The 25,685-nt window shown below is 34.5% G+C and overlaps 1 protein-coding gene across 2 annotated transcripts in view; it reads right to left on the bottom strand.

The window, feature by feature from the left end:
* LOC136826800 (uncharacterized) overlaps nucleotides 1-17,002 on the bottom strand; it is a 118,999-nt gene extending 101,997 nt beyond the window's left edge. The window contains exon 1 of one of the 2 annotated variants that reach the window (XM_067084278.1): nucleotides 16,482-17,002. The gene's annotated coding sequence lies outside the window, so the exon portion shown is untranslated. The remainder of the gene's footprint in view (nucleotides 1-16,481) is intronic. The other variant, XM_067084361.1, reaches the window with a different exon arrangement.
* Nucleotides 17,003-25,685: the final 8,683 nt, after the last annotated feature.

Here is a 25,685-nt window from a genome sequence, read left to right as displayed (position 1 = left end):
CAAATACATTAGTCTGAAATGTTAAAATGATCCACAGAATCTAACAAATGAATCTATAAATACGCCAAGTCTTTAAATTTAACATGGCAAGTTAAATAAAGAAACTTAAAGAACAAGGTGCTAGGTGCTCGGGGAAATCAGTATTTGTAAAATAAAGAAACGCTCAAGTAAATAATAAGTAAAATACGACAGAGAGAAAGCAGTCGCCACTGAGGGAGGCATTAAATGGTGTAACTGTCCTGTCATCAATGAATATGTATAAATATTACAATTGTATCGCGGTTATAAAATCATACCTGCCATATTACGCCTCATTTTCTTGCTCAAGGCTCTGTGATAATTAAAAGTGTAGTTCATTACATGCTGCTTATCTGTGCTGCACAGGAAAATATTGATATGGATAATATATTCCCTGAGTTTAATGTAGTAGGATATGTTGTTTGAAAAATTATTCTATTTTAATATTATCATAACAATTCCTCCGTTCTCCCTCTTTCACATAACAGCAATCCGTGTCGTGGGAGCTTGTTAAGTTATTCCATGGTGAGTAATAATAATAATAATAATAATAATAATAATAATAATAATAATAATAATAATAATAATAATAATAATAATAATAATTTACCTTGAAAAATCGGTTTTTAGAAACGTAGAGAAAAATTTATATAAACTGAATGGAGCTAATGCAGCTATAACCTCCAATACTACAAGTTTGAAAGAGGGTCTACTCCTTATATTTAATAATAATAATAATAATAATAATAATAATAATAATAATAATAATAATAATAATAATATCACTGTGTCCTCCGTGAGGCAGGATCCAACCTGGAACCCCCACACTATAAAAACCACCCAGTCGACTGTGATAGAAAAAAATAAATAATAATAATAATAATAATAATAATAATAATAAAATAAAAGTGAAAGCATTCATTAAAGAAACTGTTCCCAGCGCAGGTAAGCTCAACCCCTCAGTAAATACTTTATCAATTGTAAACAGCATTACGTTCTACATGATTAACATTTTTCATTAATGCAGAAATCAAGGTGCCTGGAACATCCCAACGCCCTCATCTCTACCTCAGAGGATCCAGAACACAATCAAAACAGGGGAGGAGAGAGAGGAGGGAAGGTGGAGAAGAGAGGGGAGGGGAGGGGGGGGATGGAAGGAAAATGAACTCAGGTTTAAACTGCAGCTGAAGAAAGCGAGCATGGCCTTAGAGAGAGTGGAATTGAAGCCTTAGAGGTTAGGATGCTTGCCTCACTAGAGAGAAGATCGGGGTTCAAATCCCCACACAGACACTGATGTATGTGCTATGTTCAGCTGAAACCTACTGGGTAGCTGATAACCTATGCAGCGACTATTACCAGGTAGTCAGTCGACTGTATGTGTATGTGTATATGCATATATATATATATATATATATATATATATATATATATATATATATATATATATATATATATATATATATATATATATATATATTATGTGTGTATGTGTGTATATATATATACATATATATTTTATGAGAGAGAGAGAGAGAGAGAGAGAGAGAGAGTATGTAACCGAAGTCTTCCTCCTCCTTGATGTACTCTGTTGTATCTCGTTACCAGATACCCAAGCGACCCCTACCAAGCCTAAGGTTCCTATTTCAACTCCCGGGCGAGGACGGGCAGATAGGCGCGCCCCGTTAAAAACCCATCGTGTTATGCAGGAATTTTATTAGCCTGGTAATTAGAATATGGTAATATATATATATATATATATATATATATATGATTAATATATATATATATATATATATATATATATATATATGATTATTATCACTTTTGTACGTGATTCATTTATCACACATTACCACAGGTGAAAAATAAGAAACGGAGGGTAGGTCCTGGCCGGTTTCGACTTTATTTCCAAGCCACTGTACATACTGTATATACACACTATATAAATAAATATATAGTAGTATACACACGTGCACATGCACACACACACACACACACACACACACACACACACACATATATATATATATATATATATATATATATATATATACATGTGTTATAATCTTACTTTGTTATGAACTCCATTCTAAGGAGAAACATAGTCATGCTCTCTTTCCACACGTGTGTATGCATGTGCGCAAACACACTTTGGTGAAAAAAAAAGTATATATAAAGTACAACTACATTAACTCTATAACTCATTAAATCGAAGTTCTACAACAAGTGCACCCACTTCTTAGTATTCACTGACTATTTTCTCTGACACTTCTCTCTCCCTGATAAAAACGAAAAAAAAAAGTACTTTCCCTGCCCCAGAATTCTTCACAAAACCACTGAGGCCAGGAACGTGAGGTAGAATTCGGAAAAGTCTGAGAAAAAAAATATATTTTTCGAACCTGTTTTTTTTTAAATGGGAGATTTTTTATCGACGTGAGGTGGAGATACGTGCATTGGGTGTAATAAAAAAACATTACTTTAGAAAAATAACCAGTAGTTTTTTCGGTCACCTAAAAAACATTTTGCTCCTAAACTAAGGTTAATCAAGAATATACTACTGACTGTACGTCTCTCTCTCTCTCTCTCTCTCTCTCTTGCTTGTCAGTTATTTCTAGCACTCCATTTCATTTCACAATTTTGTTATGAATTTAAAATCTCTCTCTCTCTCTCTCAAACTACCCATCCTTTGTGTTTATAATAAAGGCTAACTAGTTCATTTCCATACCGACGTAACTGAAGGCCACGTCACATTATCACTTACAATAATAATAATAATAATAATAATAATAATAATAATAATAATAATAATAATAAAGAATATAACACAATAATGATTAACTAGAAGCAGCAAAAACAACAACAACAACAATAATAATGTGGTCTAAAATAATAATAATAATAATAATAAAACTCAAAAACAATTAACCAGAAATGAACAAGATAAAATGTAGTAATAATAATAATAATAATAATAATAATAATAATAATAATAATAATAATAATAATAATAATATCACTGATATAACGCAAAAACAATTAACTAAAAATGAACAAGATAAACTAGTCTAAAAGCAAAAGAATAATAATAATAATAATAATAATAATAATAATAATAATAATAATAATAATAATAATAAACCAACATTTATCTCCCCCCCCAAAAAAAAAAAACAATTCTAACATGAATAAAAATAAAAATAACAGCAAAAAACTGCAGTGACTCAACAATGCAGAGTCACCAGAGGAGATTCCATTTTTTCCTCTCAGCCTAAACCGAATCACCACCTCTTTTCATCCAAGCTCCCAATCCGGGTTCATCGGATTGGATCTTGAGATTGACATTTTTTTTTACACTGATTTTTTCCCCGGTCTGCATTTCAGCTAATGGAAACTGGATTATCTTTTTTTTTCTCTCGCTCTCTCTGCATGATGGCAGGGCGTAAATGGCGCAGAAGAATGCCTGCCTGGCCGCGCGCTGGCGTGATGTAAAAGACGGGTGACAATGCTCAAGTCGAATTTCCATTGTATGACTGGCCGGTTAACGTCAGGTTGGCGTCACCTTTCGTGGTTAGAAAGGCGACGGCTACAGACCTGGCATCGTAGACGTCCCTTCAAAACTCATGATTAAATACACGCTTCAAAACACATTATTAAATACACGCTTCAAAACTCATAATTCAAATACACGCTTAAAAATTCATAATTTAAATACACGCTTCAAAACTCATAATTTAAATAAAAGCTTCAAAACTTATGATTAAATACACGCTTCAAAACTCATAATTCAAATACACGCTTAAAAATTCATAATTTAAATACACGCTTCAAAACTCATAATTTAAAAAGCTTCAAAACTCATTAAATACTGTACACGCTTCAAAACTCATAATTAAATACACACTTAAAAACTTATAATCTTAATACAAGCTTCAAACTCATAATTAAATACACGCTCCAAGATTTATAATTTAAATACAAGCTTCAAAACGCATGATTAAATACATGCTTCAAAACCCATGATTAAATACACGCTTCAAAACTCACAATTTAAAGACACGCTTCAAAACTCACAATTTAAGGACACGCTGCAAAACTCATAATTTAAATACAAGCTTCAAACTCATGATTAAATACAAGCTTCAAAACTCATAAATACACGCTTCAAACTCACAATTAAATACATGCTTCAAAACACATAAATACACGCAGTTTAAAGAGGCGGGTAAAAAATATCAGGAAACACCGACGAATAAAGAGAATTTCCATATTCTGGAAGTGAATGGTAGGAATGTCTGATAAAAACTAATTCTCACCATAATGTGCAAATACAATTTCCTGACTTCACAGGATTGTGTTTTCTCCGGTGGAGAAATCGTGAAAGGTGTTGTAGAAAACAGCTGAGAAACCACATTTTTCATTTTCCTCAGACCGAATTGTCACAATTCTTTAATGCAGTACAGTTTTTTATATGACATGCCAGACTGGTTTTTATCATTAAATCTGTGATTTTTCATTTTTGTATATTAGATTTCCAGTAAAATTACAGCTTACAGTTAGACACTGGACTTTCTCTTGAGTAAAATTAACTGCCCAGAACCCACAAAAGACAAAATAATTCCTTCCAAATCTCCTCTCTTGTTTTTGTAGATCGTGAGAGAGAGAGAGAGAGAGAGAGAGAGAGAGAGAGAGAGAGAGAGAGAGATTTACTGTTATTTTTAAGTTTCCTCCGGACTTCTGGAAAGAGAGAGAGAGAGAGAGAGAGAGAGAGAGAGAGAGAGAGAGAGAGAGAGAGAGAGAGGAGAGCTTATTTTAAGTTTTCTTGGACTTTTGGAAAAGAAAGAGAGAGAGAGAGAGAGAGAGAGAGAGAGAGAGAGAGAGAGAGTCGTTTACATATCATTACACCTTACTGTTACTTATGCCTTTACGGACATCATGAGAAGAGAGAGAGAGAGAGGAGAGAGAGAGAGAGAGAGAGTTCTCCTATCGACACAACGAGAAGCAACATGCTCGCTGACCCATGTAATTAAATTGTTCCACTTTCATCATATTCTAGCAGGCATAAGTAGAAGTATTACCACGGGTGAGCAAGTATTCATGCATGCACGGGTGTACATGTACGCATCATCCCTGTACCCTCGCGCCCAGCACTTACCTAAAATAAATAAACATAAATATTTATATATATGATATGAAATATATTTATATGTATGTTGGATATATATATATATATATATATATATATATATATATATGTGTGTGTGTGTGTGTGTGTGTGTGTGTGAGTGTAAACTGCGTATGATCTTATTTATATCTGCTTACAAGCACAAATGTTAGCTTGTCCGGGTACACTCATCACTGTGCGCTGTAATTACGTAGACACGTGCGCATGTATGATTTATTCAATATGCGAGTATTTACGATGAACTTTTTTAATTCGCGTGGGTACGTACTCTATATTTTTCGTATGCATGAGTGTATGAATGCTGTATGCACGCATATACTGTATGTATGTACTCACGTTCGTTTAAGTAATACAAGAGTTTATGTAAACCGTGTTTACGTGCATTTCTACTGGAAGGTAAGTATATGTATAAATAAATTAATAAATACACAAATAAATTATACATATACATATGTATGTACTGTACATGTGTTTATATATATGTATATACACATATGCACAAAACACTCACTAAGACACACGTACATACAAATTATATATATATATATATATATATATATATATATATATATATATATATATATATATATATATATATATACACATATATATATATACTGTATATACTACAGATATATATACAAGTGTGTGTATATTCGCTCACTGCCAACCAACCCGTACAATTACAGTCGACAGCAAGCCAGCCAGTACGCGCTCGCGTGCACGCGCGCTGCCAGGCGACCGCGGTAAGTAAAGACAAACGCTTCACACCTGCCACAATCCCACCTCAAACACACCTGAGCACGCACAGGTAAACCGGCCGGTAATGGTTGGATATTTTCACTCTGTAGCCTCGTCTGAAACAGGACACGAATTCAATGTCCGATGCGTCTCGGAAAGTGAAGGAGGTAAGGATTCGAAGCCGATAACACGACGAGGTTGGAGTTCTTTGATGTGTGTGGGTTTCAAGACAGATGTGAATTTTATGTTTAGTTTTATACAGTCTACGTAATTATAACAGGGGGCTTTAAGAAATTTAAACAAACATATATATGTGTGTATATATATATATATATTATATATATAAATATATATATATATATATATATATATATATATATATATACATATACATCTATATATATATATATATATATATATATATATATATATATATATATATATATATATATATATAAACATATGTATATATATAATATATATATGTATATATATATATATATATTACAGAATTACAGAGAGATAGCGAAACCAGGCATTTCACGAACTGCCTGAAATTTCAGAGGCTAGCACTAGACACGGCGACATACATTTGACGCCCAGGGGCTAGTACTAAACACGGGGAAACAGAGGGTAGAGGAGACATCCACCCTCCTCCTGCGAACCTGTTTGTCCGCCCCGGGTGGGGCGGGCGTGGGTAAGGGATCGGGAGGAGAGTGGAGACAGAAGGGCAGTGTTCCCCAACAAACACGGGAAGAAAAGGCAAACCATTTTGGTGCCGTGATGCTTCATTTGTTTCCGGCAGTGCAATGTCGCTTGCCTGGGTCGTTCGTTTGTACTCTGGCAACTAAAAAAAAAAAAAATAAAGCTTTTAATCACCGTGGAGTTGAAGAGTGTACGTGCTAAACGCAAATAAAGATTTAATCGTATGTTGACGAAGCGACAAGCTGCTAGTGATGCCCGTGTGTAGTTAAGGTTGGGATGCAAGTGAAATTTCACCTTCGACGCAGCTGAATAATAATAATGATATTATAATATTATAATAATAATAATATAATAATAATAATAATAATAATAATAATAATAATAATAATAATATTATTATTATTATTATTATTATTATTATTATTATTATTATTATTATTATTATTATTATTATTATTATTATTCAACTGAGACGATGATGACTTACCACTACATTCGTTATACCGCTGGTTGTCCAAAAAGCAAAGTTAAGCAACAGTGAGCCTGGTCATTATTCGGATGGGTGACCACCAAGATATGTCAAACACCGTCAACACATGAGAGAGAGAGAGAGAGAGAAAGAGAAAGAGAGAGAGAGAGAGAGAGAGAGAGAGAGAGATCCTATGGAATCCTGTAGGGGGAACCCATAGAAGCTCCTTGAAAAGGACCTCACCTTTTAAGGAGATGAAATTCGACTGACACAGTCATCGACCTCAGTAACCCTAAAAGAGGACCCCTCCTTTTCACCCACACTTCCCCTACTCCCATCCCTCCCCCTCCCCCTCCGCCTCTTCCTTCATGTACCATGAAGCAAGTCCGTGCTGCGGGAAAAATGTGGACCGGGTCTTTACGTGGAAAAAAAAAATGTGGGCGTTCTCCACTACGGGGAGAAATGTGGTCGTTCTCCATTAAGGGAAAAAATGTGGTTGTTCATAAGGGAAAAAATGTGATTGTTCTCCACTACGGGAAAACATGTGGGCGTTCTACATTAAGGAAAATAATGTGGTTGTTCTCCACTACGGGAAAAAATGTGGGCGTTCTCCACTGCGAAAAATGTCGTGGTTCTCCGCTACGGAAAAAAATGTGGGCATTCTCCACTACGGGGAAAAAGTGAGTGGTCTCCCTCATAAAAGAGAAGAAAACCAGGACATCACACCAAAGACAGATATGTAAGCGCGCCATTAAGCGAGAAAATATGTGGGAATATCCCAGTACGTGAGAAATGGCATGGGACGCCTACATTACCCGAAAAAAAATGTAGAGGCACAACATTACTTAGGAAAAAGGACGTGCGAATTATCCATTCCTTTAGGATAAAGGGGTCGCTCCTTTACCTACGAATAAGGATGTGAGAGCTTTCCATTACTTAAGAAAAGGATGGTGCCCTATGTCTGTCATTTTTATTATTTTAAAAATTATTCTCACTACTATTACTGTCATTACCTTTATTATGAAGACTATTTTTATTACTACTACTACTACTACTACTACTACTACTACTGCAGCATCTGTCTGGATACTGACGATTATCATTTTTATCATTTTATCTCGTGTATCTAAATTTAGATATTGTGTATTTTACTGTTTCTACTTTGTTTATTCCATGTATATAGCCCCCAGCTGAAATAAAGGATATTATTATTATTATTATTATTATTATTATTATTATTATTATTATTCAGCTCAGTGGTCTGGTAAAACTAAGCTATACTTACTTATTATTATTATTATTATTATTCAGGTAAAAGGATGTGGAATCCTTCACTGAGTAGGATTAAATGGTGTGGCAATGCCCCTTTGCGTAAACAAGAAAAATTACTGGAATTCGTCGACAAAACTGGAATATTTTGAGTAAATACAATGTGAAAAAAAAACGAGTAAAAAATGCGCCGACGTTTCTTCGCCCCAACCGAGTTTTCTGTACAGCTGCTACAGCGTATAATTAAGGCCAACGAAAACAGATCTATCTTTCGGCGGTCTCGGTATAACGCTGTACGAGCCGGGGCCCATGAAACTTTAACCAAGGCCCGGTGGTGGCCTGTCCTAAATCGCTGCCAGAAGCACGATCATGGCTAACTTTAACCTTAAATAAGATAAAAACCACTGAGGCTAGAGGACTGCAATTTGGTATGATCGATGATTGGAGGGTGGATGATCAACATACCAATTTGCAGCCCTCTAGCCTCAGTAGTTTTTAAGATCTGAGGGCGGACAGAAAACAGTGCGGACAGACAGACAAAGTCGGCACAATAGTTTTCTTTTACAGAAAACCAAAAAACGGGTAAGTTGAGCATCAAGCTAAATATTTTAAAATGAACTTATTCCTCTAATCCTTTTCACGGAAATCTTGCAAAACAAGTCAAGCAACGCGACCTCACACAAACGTCACTACCACTCCTGTGCAGTGTGGAACTCGAATTCTCTAACTTCCTCTGCGTTTCCTGACTCTTTCTTTTAAACAGGCTTGGATTTGGGCATTCAAGCCCGTCTGTTACTCTCCACCACAAAAATAAATAAATAAATAAATATATGAATAAATAAATGAATTAGAAAATAAATAAAAAATAATAAAGGAAAAATAAATAAATAAATTAATTAATTTTAAAATAAAATAAAACAAACAATAAAATAAATAAAATAACGGATAAATAAATAAAAATAGACAAACAAATAGATAAATACATAAAAGTAAACACAACAAATGCATGAAAGAGGAAAAAGTCTCGTTAACTCCCCGTGGCTGCCTTTTGTGATGGGATAAGCTATGTATTACCTCAAATCTAATTACTTGGAGCAGATTGCATAAAAGCACACTGGAGAGAATTAAAATCTTACGCGCAATAAAGCATTAAACATTTTTTTTATCAGTAAGGCACTGGTGCACATTTTCCTGGATATCTCCCTAAAAAAAGAAAAACGGTAAATTACTTTTAAATAAAAAATCTCCGATTTAACCTACAGTGAGAGGCGAGATAATAATAATAATAATAATAATAATAATAATAATAATAATAATAACAATAATGGTGGAGAAATCCATAATGGTGTATATATATATATATATATATATATATATATATATATATATATATATATATAAATATATTTATATATATTGTGTATATGATTTATATATATATATGAAATATATATACAGTCTGTGGATTATGCTTACCATTTTAGTGACGGGTAACGCCCTTGCACCTCCAGAGACTATTATGAGTCATTTTATGATGATTTCTATATATATATATATATATATATATATATATATATATATATATATATATATATATATATATATTTACATCTACACCACTGTGGATTTCTCACCATTTTAGTGACTCAGGCTATTATGAGATTTTTATGAATAATACATACACACACAATAATAATAAGCATCACGCTCCCTGCCAACAGATGTCCACCAGCAATCGTAGCACACTACAGCATCCATTTAATATCTAAAAAAAACATATCACCTAATATTCTTTCCAATAGCTTAATGCAATACCGGGAGCTTCACCGTGAGATATTCCTGACGTTAATGTTCACTGCTTCACAGTGAAATATTTCATAGTATGACTTCCGTTTTACTGATATTGTCTCTTCCCCGTTCCTTTTTCTGCTGACTAAAGCCTCCTATTTAGCCTCAAAAGCTCCAGCGGAAATGCAACGCATTACTACACTATTATTATTATTATTATTATTATTATTATTATTATTCAGTAGATGAAACCCATTCATATGGAACAAGCCCTCAGGAATCATTGACTTGAAATTCGAGCTTCCAAAGATGATGATGATGATGATGATGATTATCATTATTATTATTATTATTATTCAGTAAATGACACCCATTCACATGGAACAAGCCCTCAGGAGCCATTGACCTGAACTTCAAGCTTCCAAAGATGATGATGATGTTGTTGATGATGATGATGATGATTATTATTGTTGTTATTATTATTATCATTATTATTACAGTATTATTATTATTCAGTAAATGACACCCATTCACATGGAACAAGCCCTCAGGAGCCACTGACTTGAACTTCAAGCTTCCAAAGATGATGATGATGATGATTATTATTATATTATTCAGAAGATGAACCCTATTCAAGCCCACCAAAGGGGCCACTGACTTGAAATTCAAGCTTCCAAAGAATATGGCGTTCATCAGGAAAAAAAAAGACGAAGTAAAGGGAAATACAGAAAGAGATCCCTTTTATTAAAAAAAATAAATTAATTAATAGACAAATAGATAAAAATGTATTAAAATGCGAGGAGAATAGTATCAGGGCGGTGATGCATTGCATTTTCGCCTGAACTTCTGAAGCTCCAGTTTATGACATCCTCTGGGAGGCTGTTCCACAGGCCAACTGTGTGAGGAAACAAACAATTCCCCTTTTATTTTAAGAATTTACTTGGTTTTTTCTATTTACTAAATTATTTTTTCTCTTCTAATAATTCCTCCCTTCTTTCTGTATCTCATGTTATCTTCCTTAACTTCTTTCAAACGAACGCCATATTCGTTGGAAGCTTGAATTTCAAGTCAATGGTCCCTTTGGTGCGTTTGTTCCATATGAATAGGGTTCATTTTCTGGATAATAATAATAATAATAATAATAATAATAATAATAATAATAATAATAATAATAATAATAATAATAATAATCTTTGGAAGCTTGAATTTCAAGTCAATGGCCCCTGAAGGCTTGTTCCACATGAATGGGTTTCATCTACTGAATAATAATAATAATAATAATAATAATAATAATAATAATAATAATAATAATAATAATAATAATCTTTGGAAGCTTGAATTTCAAGTCAATGGTCCCTTTGGTAGGTTGGTTCCATATGAATAGGTTTCATCTTTTGGATAAAGATAATTTGTATGCATATGACTCTGTTAGAAATTGCTTTAGAAGTTAATGCGTTTTCGTTTTTAATCTATATAGGTGTGCACACAATAATAATACACACACACACAATAATAATAATAATAATAATAATAATAATAATAATAATAATAATAATGTTATTGTATCTGGAAAAACTACATGCCGAAGTAGCTCCAGGACTCATACAGAAGAGTGTGGTCCTAGAAACAGGGTATATAGTGAGAAAAGTGATGGACTCCTAAGGAGGCAGGATGCAACCCGGAACCCCACACTATAAAAACCACCCAGTCCAATAGGATGACTGTAATAGACAAAAAAAAATTATATTATTATTATTAAAAACCTTATTAGTCAACCATGCGATATGTTGGTAAAAAAAAAAATACAAAATCGGGTTTCCTTCTTCAGATAAAAAAAGGATGAGGGTTTCCAAGAAGCTTAAGAGATTGTTATAACTTTCAACAAGACATCTTCAATCGTCTACTTTTAAAGGTTCTTTTTTTTACTATGCATATTATTTATTATGCACATCTTTTGACGTGAGTGCAGCATATCTTGAATAATAATAATACACACACACACACACACACACACAATAATAATAATAATAAGAAATTCACAATCTCGTGAAAACGATGTGTCACAATCTCGTGAAAAACAATGTGTAATATTTATCCACAATTATACAAATAATAATATATTTACTATATAACTGTGGATGTTTATTATAAATATTAATAATAACAATAATAATAATAATAATTATTATTATTATTATTATTATTATTATTATTATTATTATTATTATTATTATTATTATTAGCATCGCTCTCATTTTTCTGAGACGTCAGGATGTCTCCCATTTCACACACTGTTGTTAATACTGATGTCACAAGGTTGATACTCCATCAAGCATTACTGCTAATGGCTTTGTGTGCAATCCTCCTCCGAACTAACAGTTTTTTTTTCCCCTCTCTGTTGCTTTGTTTATTTTATAATTGTTTGCGTGTTTGTTTATCTGTAGTAATTTCAGTATACTTCTCTTGTCTCTGATATAAATGTTATAATAACCTCGCTGAATATATTAAAGACGGTTTTGCCTCGTATAAATCAATAGGCCTAAGTATTTTTATTATTGCATGTGGATATTCATTTTACTGTTTAAACTGCATGTGACTTTTTTTAACGTATCTTACTATCAAGCACTGATTACTACAACTAATACCAATAATAATAATAATAATAATAATAATAATAATAATAATAATAATAAAAAACGAAGAGAGCCCAAATCAACATTCAGTCAAATACCATTACTATTTGTGGCCGTAACATTAATCTTCCCTCCTAATACTGATCTTGTAACATCTATTCATAAACCAATCAAACCACCTTCGTATACATTCGGGATTCTTCGGCCGGTCAGAATCGGTTATTTCTGGACGAGTCAGATTTTTATAATCATCTTATAGAGACAAGACAAAAAAAAAAAGGCGGGAACTTGTACGTTGTTGCCAGACTGCCCTACGGGTGCGTCTGTTTTTTTTTTTTATACATATTTTTTATATTATGTATTCGTGTTGGTTTGTGTTTATTTTGATTAGTAGTTTACTAGATTTTATTGGATTACTTTAAATGAGTTAAAGAAGTGGAGGAACAACAGGCAATTGATTACATTTTAAGGCAAACCTGAAGATTTTTCCTTTAAAAACGACTGAACCTAACGGGCTGTTAGTAATAAGTTGCTTACTCGCATGTATAGCCTATATCCTTTTAGTATGAAGGATCACTTAGCTTCATAAATCCACATCTATTCACATCATAATTTTCACATCTCTTTCATAATCATTTCTCATACTTATTTTCAATTTCGTCTATGGCCATTTGTGTCCGAAATAAAGCTTTTGAATTTGAATCTGTTATGATTTAATGAGGCTACGGTGTTTTATAAGCATCAGTGGAAGACATCCTTGACGTAGGCCTAAGAATTTTCGTGTGAGAACGTGTATATTCGCGGGATTTTATTTTAGAGTAATTTTAATTCTGTTGCGGATGTTAGTTTATACTGCGGGATTTTATTCGTATTTTGGTTTTTTGTAGTTGCTTGCAACCTCACTATTGTTGCCGGAAACCGAGGATCGATCCCAGCCGTGGGCACCGTTTTGGGTGTCATTTCGTGTAAATTCCACTGTCACTCTGTTGACTCGAGCAGCGAGTTAGGTACAATTACCTGACTGCGGTGGGTTGCAGAAAGTGCGTAGAAGGGCATGGGACTAGCACCCTCATCCCCAAAAAGCTTTCTGAGAACCGGAAAGTTGTCTTTGTGTCTATCTATCAATCTCTGTCTATCTATCTGTCTATCTATCTATCTATCTATCTAATGTGTGGGTGTGTAACCGGTATAAATACCAATATAAAGTCAGTCATGAGCCTTTTAGTTCTAACGCTAGTACCAAGCCCAGGTGAGACGAGGATTTAGCGTTATTGAAGCTTGCAACAAACAGTGGTAGTGTTTTGTAATAAACTTGACACACCGCAGAATAATTAGGGTTTTGTATCTATCTTTGATACTTTGAAGTACCATTCTTATGTGAGAAGGGATTAATGAAGAGAGTTTTTTCTAATAATACACACACACACACACACACACACACACACACAATAATAGCCCATTTATAAAGTGGTTGTCATGGTAAAGGCAAACAGGCATATGCTTATTAACGTGAACTAAAATGCTAGCGAATTCATAGAGTATCTAAAATATTGCATGGGAACGAAAAGTGCAAACGCTGTACAAGACAGTGATTAAGTATCCGGGCTGAGAAGTGGTTACCACACCTAGGCCTAGGTGATACGATATATATATATACAGATATATATATATATATATATTATATATATATATATATATATATATATATATATATATATATATATTACATAAATAACGCTCAAAATTCAGGGTTAGAATATTTCCGGTGCCAACAAAATTATTCTCGCTAACGTTCCTCAACCAAATCTAAAAGTACACTTTACATTTTTACATCATATACCACCCGTGACACTTACAGCAAATTCTCAGACCTAGAACCATTTATTCCGCTGCAAAATCTAAAATCGTTTCGCTGTGGAAATTCTGCTGACTATATAAAGTAATTTCGCTGTGAAAAGACCGCAGAATATAATGTACATATACGGTAATTTCACTTTAAAAATATAGTTATTTCGCTGTACAAATTTAAATCCGTAACCATACCACATGCAAGGTCTATGTACAAAGCGCAAAGGCGCGTGCGTAAACGTTACGGTCATAATAATAGCTAACGCACATCTACGAAGGTCAAGTTTGTCAGTCAGAGGGAGGAAACGAGAAGAAATTGGGGAGGTCCTTCTCGTCCCATGTGACGCCCTAACCCCTAAAACCCCTTCGGAGGTAAAAGAAAGAAGGAGGCGGAGGACGGCGAGACACTACTCGCCAAGGCTTCTTAACGGCCCCTCCCCCTCCCCTCTCTCTCTCTCTCTCTCTCTCTCTCTCTCTCTCTCTCTCTCTCAACCACACCCACCCAACACTACTTTTTACGCTTCCTTAGTATGAAGGGTACTCCATTTTAATTATGTATTTAATGCGACAGTGGTAACCATCACGTTGTGTGTTTTTGGGCACGTCTAGGTAACCCCCTTTATCAAGCAACTTCAAGTATAGGCCTAGCTTAATACAAATACGAGACGAACACAAATATGAAATTTTCAGGAATATTTAACCTAAGATGGAATGAAGCCTACTCCATTTTAACGACGTTTATAACCACCTAGAATTGCTTTTTTAGACATTCTTCGAGAATCCTTCCAGCAAACAACTTCAAGCTTAGGCCTAATGCAGAGAGAGAGAGAGACGAACACAAAGACACACTTTTCAGGTATATCTGGCCTAAGATGGTAAGAATCCTACTCCATTTTAACGAAATGTTTAATGCGACAATTGTAACCACCTGTGTGTGCGTCATTTGACATTTGTTTAGATCGTCTCAAAGAGCAACCTCACGCCTAGGCCTAATATATAAACAAAAAACTAACATTTCACGGTTACTTAGCCTGGGATTAATTACTACCATTTTCACCCAGACACAGCTTTCCAATTCACCGTTATATTGATATACGCTATCGTATAGCGTGCATGCGAAACACATAATTGGCGGATTGCAACAGCGGCAGCATGCAAGCCGCTCCATCGCCTCAACAATGACAGGAAAAGGATACGAATTATCCTTCTTGTTCAAAGGTTTCGCATTGTTTACAAACATCCTACAACACCAAGGGGGAAAAATAATCGTAGGCTAGCACTAGTAAAAAAAGTCAAGTGTATTGACGAATTGTCTATTAAACTGAGTATTTACCTGACAAAAAGACATTGAAATTAGTAAAGAAATTTAAGAAACGACAGGAAAAGTATACGAATTATCCGTTTTTCTTAAGTGGGTTAGTAGTGTTTACAAACATCCTACGCACCAAAACGCAAAGCTATAATGATACTAGTAAACAAAACGTTAAACCTATTGACGAATTGTCTGTTTACAGTGTATTTAGTTGACTAAAAGGCATTGAAATTAGCAAAAGAAATGAATTGAATGACAGGAAAAGGATACGAATTATCTATCCATCCTTCTTTGTTAAAGAATTTCACATTGTTTACAAACATCCCACACACCAAGGGAAAACATGCGCCTAGTACTAATAAACAAAAAGTTTACCACTGTATCTTTTCGTGGTGTATTTACCTGAAAATGACAGAAATCTGTTAAAAAAAAGCGGAAGAAACAGCATTAAACGACAGCCAAGAGATGGCATACTTTCGAACTATACAAAGAAAACGTAAGAGAGGGATCGGGTACCTTGATCAATTCTGGGCATCACCTGCGGAGCATAGCACATGAAAGAACTTTTTCGATTTCTCTCGTAGGCGTTTGAATACTATCCTTTTCGCTTGCACTTGGAGTATCCACAACCACTGAGGACTTAACAATCCACCTGACACTTTACTTCAACGCGGTAACTGACGGGAAAGGGTTGAAAATGGAATGGAGAGGACAGAGGTCACTCTGATACGTCCGATGCGCACCGTTCCATGGTCGGAACTATCACCTGTTACACACTGGAGCGCCTCCTCTACCTGGCCTGGCTCCGGGTTGCTCAACACTTGTGGCAATCGAGTTCCTGGCGTCAGTTATCAACTTTTTTCTTGAATATCACGCCATATTTTATCTCACTAAATGTGATACTTTATATCTACTTCAGTATCTTCACGTTCTTTCTTCTTGTTAATTTATTTTTCTTTCGAAACTCTTAGAAACGGTCACTTTAACGGAAGATCAAATTGTTATCTGGCACCTGAGACGTGTTCCTTGTGTTAATTATCTACTTGTCGTTAAAACCACGACATATCTTATCCCGCAAAACGTAATGCTTTACATGTGTTTCACTGTCTTCACACTCTTTCCCAGCATTAACTTATCTTTCTTTCGAAAAGCTTAGAAAAAGTAATTTTAATGGAAGCTCAAAAGGCTATCTGGCATCTAAACCTCACCCCCTTCTAAGGGAGCTGCATTTGACTTCGCTCGCTTCCAGTAATTTTCGTCTTCTTGCTTCATTATGCTTGTCATCGTGAGATTGGGGTGGGGGTTGCTCTTATTGACCGAAAGTTATTTTTGGTCCTACGGGCTTTTGAAGCTTAATCACATCAACTTCTCTTGCTCACATAATTTCCCCGACTTTTGTCTGGGGGGAAAAGAGGAATTTGGCTCATGACTTTTACGCGGGGTAATTATCGTATATTAGGAAGATGTGACAAACACTTGAAAACCAACGAAGTAAAAATACTTACAATGCTTAAAGTATTAAACGCATAAAAATAATGTTTAATATAAATATTTTCACAAAACTAACCCTTTTCTACTTATTTGCGTTCTTTACAGCTTTCCCTAATGCAATAAATTTATGAACGTCAGCAGTTGAGGTGTCATGATGTATATAGGACGGTACATTGAAACAGGCAAACAATCATTTACCATCCACGTTTCGTTAACGTTAGCAATTGCTGTTTGTTGTATTTAGGCCGATATCCTGAAACAACTAAACAATCATTTATCATCCCCACTTTTTTTAAGAACGCTAATGATTGATGTATCACCTTGCATTTAGGCCGATATCTTGAGACGAATAAACAATCATTTATCACCCCCACTTTCTTTATGAACGTTAATGGTTGATGTGCCACCTTGCATTTAGGCCGATATGTTGAAACAATACCAGACGACCACTTATCGTCTCCACTTTCTTGTGGATTTACTGAGCCACTTTCGCAATGTTTTCATAACTTCCGTGACGACGCGTCTATCAGGTATATGATTTCAAACCACATTTTCCCAATCATGGAAAATCAAACGCGCTCCCGCCCAATCACACATACACCTACGTGCTTGCGCATTGGGGAATCGTACTCTTGTGGTTAAGATACTTTCTTTACTAAGATTATAGAGATAGAACCCTGGTTTCTGTACACCAGGATTGACTGCATGGTCGCAGCCAAGGAGGAAATAGACAGGAAGTAAAAGCAACTTAACCTCAAAAAAAAGAGCTGAGAAATGGAAGGATAAACACCTGTGTTTTAGGCACGACTGAACTGGATAAACAACAGGGAGAAACACACTCTCTCTCTCTCCACACACACACACGCACACACATACATATATATATATATATATATATATATATATATATATATATATATATATATATATATATCATTTCCTGTGGCAACTACAGGGATGGCATAAGGCCTCGATGAACTCACGCCACCGCACTCTGTCCTGGGCTAACTCCTCAAGATCTCCCCCAATGCTCATCTCCTGCTTCCCGCCTCATTGTCCTCAACCACGTCTCCTTTGGCCTACCTCTACCTCTTCTACCAAGGGCAACCCACCTTGGTGTGTCTCGTACTATTCCCTGTCTTCTATACACATGGCCTAGCGGCCTAGCCACTTCCAGCATGAGAACCTAGCATACTCTTCGACTGGCTGCACCCCGTTACTTCTCTAAATCTGTTATTTGATATCCTATCCTTCCAATTAATTCCTAATATTCTTCTGGGTGACTTATTTTCAAATGCTAAGAATTTATTATACAGTCACTGTACTGTACCATGACTCATGCCCATAAATCAAAATACTCCTAACTATTACCTTATAACCGATTTTTATGCACAGAAAACTAATATTATTCGAAATATTTGTACATTCCCATTGCCTGATGAGCCTTTTTAATCTTTCCATAAATTCTGTGCTCAGAGAACCATCCTTAACAAATAAGTACCTAAATATTTTAACTTACCCGCTTGTTTTTATAACCATGTTTTCAATTAGACAATCCCATTTTCAATATTCATATTCGTGGATTTCAAAGGGGATAAGACGATCTACCAAAGTCGTAGAACTATCAAAGAAGGCCCAGGAAAGAAGATTGCAGTGGTGTGGCCATGTGATGAGAAAGCAACAGAGATGTGGGAGTGAGAGTGATGCAGATGGAGGTGCCTTGGTGGGAGAGAGAGCAAGACCGAAGAAGTAAGAAGGTGAATGGATGTAGTTAGAGAAGACCTGAGAGACAAAAATTGTCAGAGGACGATATGTTTGGACTGAGCCAGGTCGAGGAAGGAAGCTGTCAGAACATCGACGCCCACTTAGAAGTGGGAAAGATGCAGAGAAAGGAGAGAATGTTCATGATTTCAGTTTTTTTTCATTGACAACCAAACCAGCCTTTCGACCTTCGCTCACTAGACAACCCAACACCGCTGCATCTTTTCTGTTGTGTGTTTGTGTGTGTGTGCGATATGTGTATGTGTATGTGCAAAGGTGCCCTGAGGCTCTTCGAAAAACAGAATCCCGTAAATCTAGACTAAAATAACAGGACAATTTCTCCTGTCACTGCAAAACAGTTCCGTTTGTTTTGATCCCTGGGGGAGTTCCAATTACGAAGGTCATTAAATGCAAAGGAACCTGTCATCACTATTAATGATGGCTGAGGGGGAGGAAGGAGGCAATGATTGGATTTCCTCGCCCCTATTCTATAAAATAAGCAAATAAGGCAGTGGATATGATGGTTGAAGTCTATGGCTTAATTTGTGCCTAATTTTGGAAAAAATTACATATATGTATATATATACATATATGTGTGTACATGTATATATATGTATGTATGTATGTATATTGTGTGAAAACTCATCTTATCTCAGGTGATTTAAGCAGTGAATATGTACCTGATAGTTAGCAAACGCTGAAAATACAGCCTGAGATGGGCTCAAAACTATCTTGCTGATCACCCATACACATTTTTCAAATTTATTATTATTATTATTATTATTATTATTATTATTATTATTATTATTATTATTATTATTATTATTATTATTTTAGTTTTCCGGTCTGCACCAAATCTGTGGGATGAGGCTACAGTCCCATGCCCCTCGCTGCCATGACTGTAACTACCAAAAGTCGACTAACTGCGCTAAAATAAGTTTACTGCTTAGATCAACAGATTTGCAATAGAAGTTAAACTGAACTTACCTAAAGTGCTCCAGCTCACTCATTATTATTATTATTATTATTATTATTATTATTATTATTATTATTATTATTATTATTATTATTATTCTGAAGATGAAACCTATTTATATTGAAATGTCAATAAAGGGGCCATTGACTTGAAATTCAAGCTTCAAAGAATATTATTATTATTATTATTAATATTATTATTATTATTATTGTTATTATTATTATTATTATTCAGAAGATGAAACCTATTCATATGAAACCAGCCCACAAAAGAGGTCATTGACTTGAATTTCAAGCTTCCAAAGAATATGAAGGTGTTCATCAGGAAGAAGTAACAGAAGATAAAGGGAAATACAGAAAGAAGAAATCCCACTCACTTATCAAAAAAGAAAAATAAATCAATAAATCAACAAACAAACAAAAAATATATTGAAATGCAAGGAGAATAGTTTTAAGGTCGCGAAGCACTGCACCTTCGCAAGACAGAAAACGAAAAATAAATATTAGATCGACATCGATCGACGGACAGGTAACTCCCCAAATTAGCAGGTAAATTTCGTAATTGGATTTAGACACTATTCTGGCCCGACTCGCCTGGGCATTGGCAGCCTTATTAGGCGTGCGTCGCCTGCTCGACTTTTGACGCTGACTCGTTCTGTCAGAAGGTTTCGGTCGCTGAGGAATTTAGTGGATGTGGACACGTAGCATTTGAATTGTATATATGAAAAAATTTAAAATAAAGATGATTAAATAGTCATAATGCTGTTTTTATTATTATTATTATTATTATTATTATTATTATTATTATTATTATTATTATTATTATTACTGAAATAATCAATTTGCAAATGCATGACAATGATGATATATTAGATACATTATTATTATTATTATTATTATTATTATTATTATTACTGACATGATTGATTTTGCAAGTGCAGGACAATGATGATATATCAGATACATTATTATTATTATCATTATTATTATTATTATTATTATTATTATAATTATTATTAATGAAATAAATAATTTTTACAATTGCACGATACTAATTATATATCAGGTGCATTACATTTATTATTATTATTATTATTATTATTATTATTATTATTATTATTATTATTATTATTATTATTGTTATTAGATTTCAGTCGTTATGAATTTAGTGGATGTGGATGATACGTAGCATCTAAATGATAATATATGAAAAGTTAAAATAAAGATGATCAAATAGTCATGATGCTGTTTTTATTATTATTATTATTTTTATTATTATTATTATTATTACTGAAATAATTACTTTGTAATTGCATGATACTGATGATATATCAGTACATAAAATTTGTTATTATTATTATTATTATTATTATTATTATTATTATTACATTATTATTATTATTACTGAAATACTAATTTGCAATTGAATGATCCTGGTGATATATCAGTTATTTATTATTATTATTGTTATTATTATTATTACTATTATTATTATTATTATTATTATTATTATTATTATTATTATTATTATTATTATATTATTATTATTATTACCAATTGTACCGTCCCATCAAAAGTGACTGAAATCATTCATCTTGCAGTTGCATGACACTAATACTATATCAGTTACATTACATTGCTTTGTTTCAAGATTTTTTAATCGTTAAGAAGGGAGTTCACTGCATGTGTTAAAAAAAAATAGAAATTATATTCAAACTGTTTTCTTGAAACAGAAATTATACCATTGTGGATATTCATAGAGTCAAAATTTTCTGTGATATAAAAGAAAGCTATCGAATTACCTTATCATTAATATATATATATATATATATATATATATATATATATATATGTATATGTATATATATACGTATATTGTATATATATACATATGTTATCATTGTTCTCTCTGTCTCCCTTTTATTCTTTACGTCTCTCTCTCTCTCTCTCTCCTCTCTCTCTCTCTTTCTTTCTATCTACTTCCCTAACTACACTACACTACACACACACACACACACACACACACACACACATATTACATATATATATATATATATATATATATATATATATATATATATATATATATTATATATATATAATCATCACACAATCACGTATAGAATAGAATAAATTTCTGATTCTCATGAAGATCGAACCCAGGTCTTTCAATTGAAAGACAAGATTGCTGCAACCAAGCCACACAAGTCATGTGTGGCTTGGTTGGCGGCGGTCTTGCCCTCCTGTCGAAAGACCCGATTGACCCTGATGTGGCCAGAAATTTATATATATATATATATATATATATATATATATATATATATATATATATATATATTATTATATATATTTATATATATATAAGTTGATATACATATATATATATGTATGTATATATATATGTGTATATATGTATATATATACATACATACATACATACATACATACATTCTGTCATGCTCTCTCCCTGGCTTCACGTTCTCGCACGTACTCTTTCGAATCGTGGCGAATATCGCCAATACTGACGTCACTGTAGGGATAATCCCCTCTGGCGATTCTCGCTCCCAATCCTCCGCCGCTCGCCCGGCTTAGAGCAGTTGGACGGACCTCTCCCGGCCCTGTAAAAAAAAAAAAAAATGTCGATGCATTTTAGGGACTCCGGCCGGCATTATCCGAATCAATTAGCGCCGGAAATGGCGAATAAGGGTTGACGGACACGCCCTAATGGATAGATGGACCCTTGGATGGAGGGACGGTACGAATTTTCGTCTCTTCGATTTTAATTTTTTTTTAAAGATATTTCTTCTTTTTGCGCCATTAAATTTTTCATGATGGTTGTGACAAGCGAGGCTGATTCGTCTAGGGGGTGTTTCTAGCCTCTCTCTCTCTCTCTCTCTCTCTCTCTCTCTCTCCCCTTCGTTAAAATCGCTCTGGTATAACCATGAAAAGAAATTATTTTTGAATCGAGAATGATTAAATATGAAAATCTTTCTGCAATTGGCCATAATGTCTATGCTCAGAGCGATGGTTCTTGGGCCACGCTGTGACTTATTGCCCCAAACGTCGGACCACTGAGGTAAATTCTGCTGTTTCTTTTATTATTATTATTATTATTATTATTATTATTATTATTATTATTATTATTATTATTATTATTCGAAAACGTAAAAATATAAAAACCCTCAAATGGAAATTCAACGTTCATATGCGAGAAAAGGATTACAGAACAAGGATAAGTCAAGAATTGAGGAGAATGGTTTGATTACAGAACGAGGATAAGTAAAAAATTAAGGTTATTGGTGTGTAACTTGTAAATGGAACATACTGAGAATAAGAATGAGGACAGAGAAAGAGATTAACGGGAAGAATCGAGTGAACCTCTCATTCTGAAAATGCATATCGAGGAGGACTCGTGCTTTATTATTAGGAAGGATGACGAACGTCTCTAAAAATCCTGTGGCAGGAACGTTTTCTAAAGGAGGTGCCACGGAAACGTATATTTTAATAGAGGTGCCACGGAAACGGTTCCTGGAGGAGGTGCCACAGAAATGTATATTTTAAAAGAGGTGCCACGAAACTGTTCCTGGAGGAGGTGCCACAGAAATGTATATTTTAAAAGAGGTGCCACGGAAACGGTTCCTGGAGGAGGTGCCACAGAAATGTATATTTTAAAAGAGGTGCCACGGAAACGGTTCCTGGAGGAGTTGAAACGTATATTCTAAAGAGAGCCACTGAAAACTGTTCCTGAGGAGGTGCCAGAAATGTATAAAATTTTAAAAGAGGTGCCACGGAAACGATTCCTGAAGGAGGTGCCGCAGAAACGTATGTTCTAAAAGAGGTGCCACGGAAACGGTATGAAGGAGTTCTTACAAGAGGAAAGCACAGCAGAGATGTTTTCATATTCTGAGAAAGAAGGTGCTACATGGCAAATGGTTTGTGAGATAGGTGCCACATAAACGCTTTCTAAAGGAGGTGCCACTTTCTCGAAAGGGTGTGCAAAACACCAGCATATTTTCTGTCACATATTAGTATTTTTCCACAACAGTTTTCACCCAGTGGCCATTACTGGTGGCGAAATCGAAGTAGCTGAGTCCTTGCTGGAGGGTAGTAGTGCCGTCAGTGCGCCTCACTCGCTGCACTGTAGGCATTACTTAAGGTTCTTTGCGGCGTCCTTTCGGGCCCTAACTGCAACCCCTTTCAAATCTTTTACTAAACCTCCATTCATAGTCTCTTACTTTCATTTATTTTCTCACCCACTCCTAACAATTGTCTTAACGTTACAGTATTTTCAGGGCTGAATGACCTCAAGGTCCCAGCTCGGCCTTTTGTCCTAAATTTTGTTTTCCAATTCCACTTCCAAACGCCACTGTCATTCTTAATAATTACGCTCTTAAATAATAAATACGGTTAATAATAACTTTCTTCCTAAAGGACATGGTAAGAATTAATGCTGGAAAGTAGAACTTTCATAAGCGATATTGGAAGATAAGCGAAAGTAATTTTCAGGTAATCTGACTGGAAAATATTGTTAAGACGGTGTTTATTCTGAAAGTTTGGAAGACCGAAGAAAACCACAAATCGGAGAACAAACTAATGAAGATTTAGCGGAATTTATTGCTGGTGACAGAAATTCATTTCTCGCTATAATGTGGTTCGGATTCCACAATAAGCTGTAGGTCCCGTTGCTAAGTAACCAACTGGTTCTTAGCCACGTAAAATAAGTCTAATCCTTCGGGCCAGCCTTAGGAGAGCTGTTAATCAGCTCAGTGGTCTGGTAAAACTAAGCTATACTTAACTTTTTTTCCACGCCGAAGAGGGAGCATGACGCTCCTAAACTGTGCGTGCTTCTCAATGTATTTATTCTCCATTATGTGGTTTTTTCAAGTTTCAAAGGTCGATACTGATCTGCTATCATCAGGAAGTTTTGAAGACGAGATGACGGTCAAATTCCTAAAGATGTGTACAAGTTATGTACAGTTGCGAGAATAAATAAATAAATCAGTCAATTGTATGTATGAAAATAAAATTCGAAAATTAAAAAAGTAAATAACAAATAAATATATAGATGAAAAATGAAAAAAAAGTGATAATCGATCAGACATTCACATGTAAATTTAGTTTAGACGAAAAGCCAATTATTTAGAAATATTGACTCCGCCCTCTCTCTCTCTCTCTCTCTCTCTCTCTCTCTCTCTCTCTCGAATGCGAAGACGGACCAAATCTCATTCCACTCGAGAGGAAATACTTCTTTCCCGACCTCTCGACGGTAAAAGTCAAACAATCGAAAGCAAACAAACAAACAAACATTGACAGAACAAAGCAATCATAGATGCTTCCGGAGAAATAGATATACAGAAGAAACTAGAAAAAGAAACGGAGAAAAAGATCAAATGCTCATATCCTGAAGTTACGAGCGCAAGGAAGAGTTTTTTTCATTTTCCTCTGCAAGAAATTTCCGCTCTCTGTGCCACGAAGGAAATGAACGGAGTGTCG

This window comes from Macrobrachium rosenbergii, chromosome 1 (assembly GCF_040412425.1).
Source record: "Macrobrachium rosenbergii isolate ZJJX-2024 chromosome 1, ASM4041242v1, whole genome shotgun sequence".
NCBI lineage: Eukaryota > Metazoa > Arthropoda > Malacostraca > Decapoda > Palaemonidae > Macrobrachium > Macrobrachium rosenbergii.
Note: the sequence above shows the minus strand (reverse complement) of the source record. Positions and strands in the feature narration are given on the sequence as shown.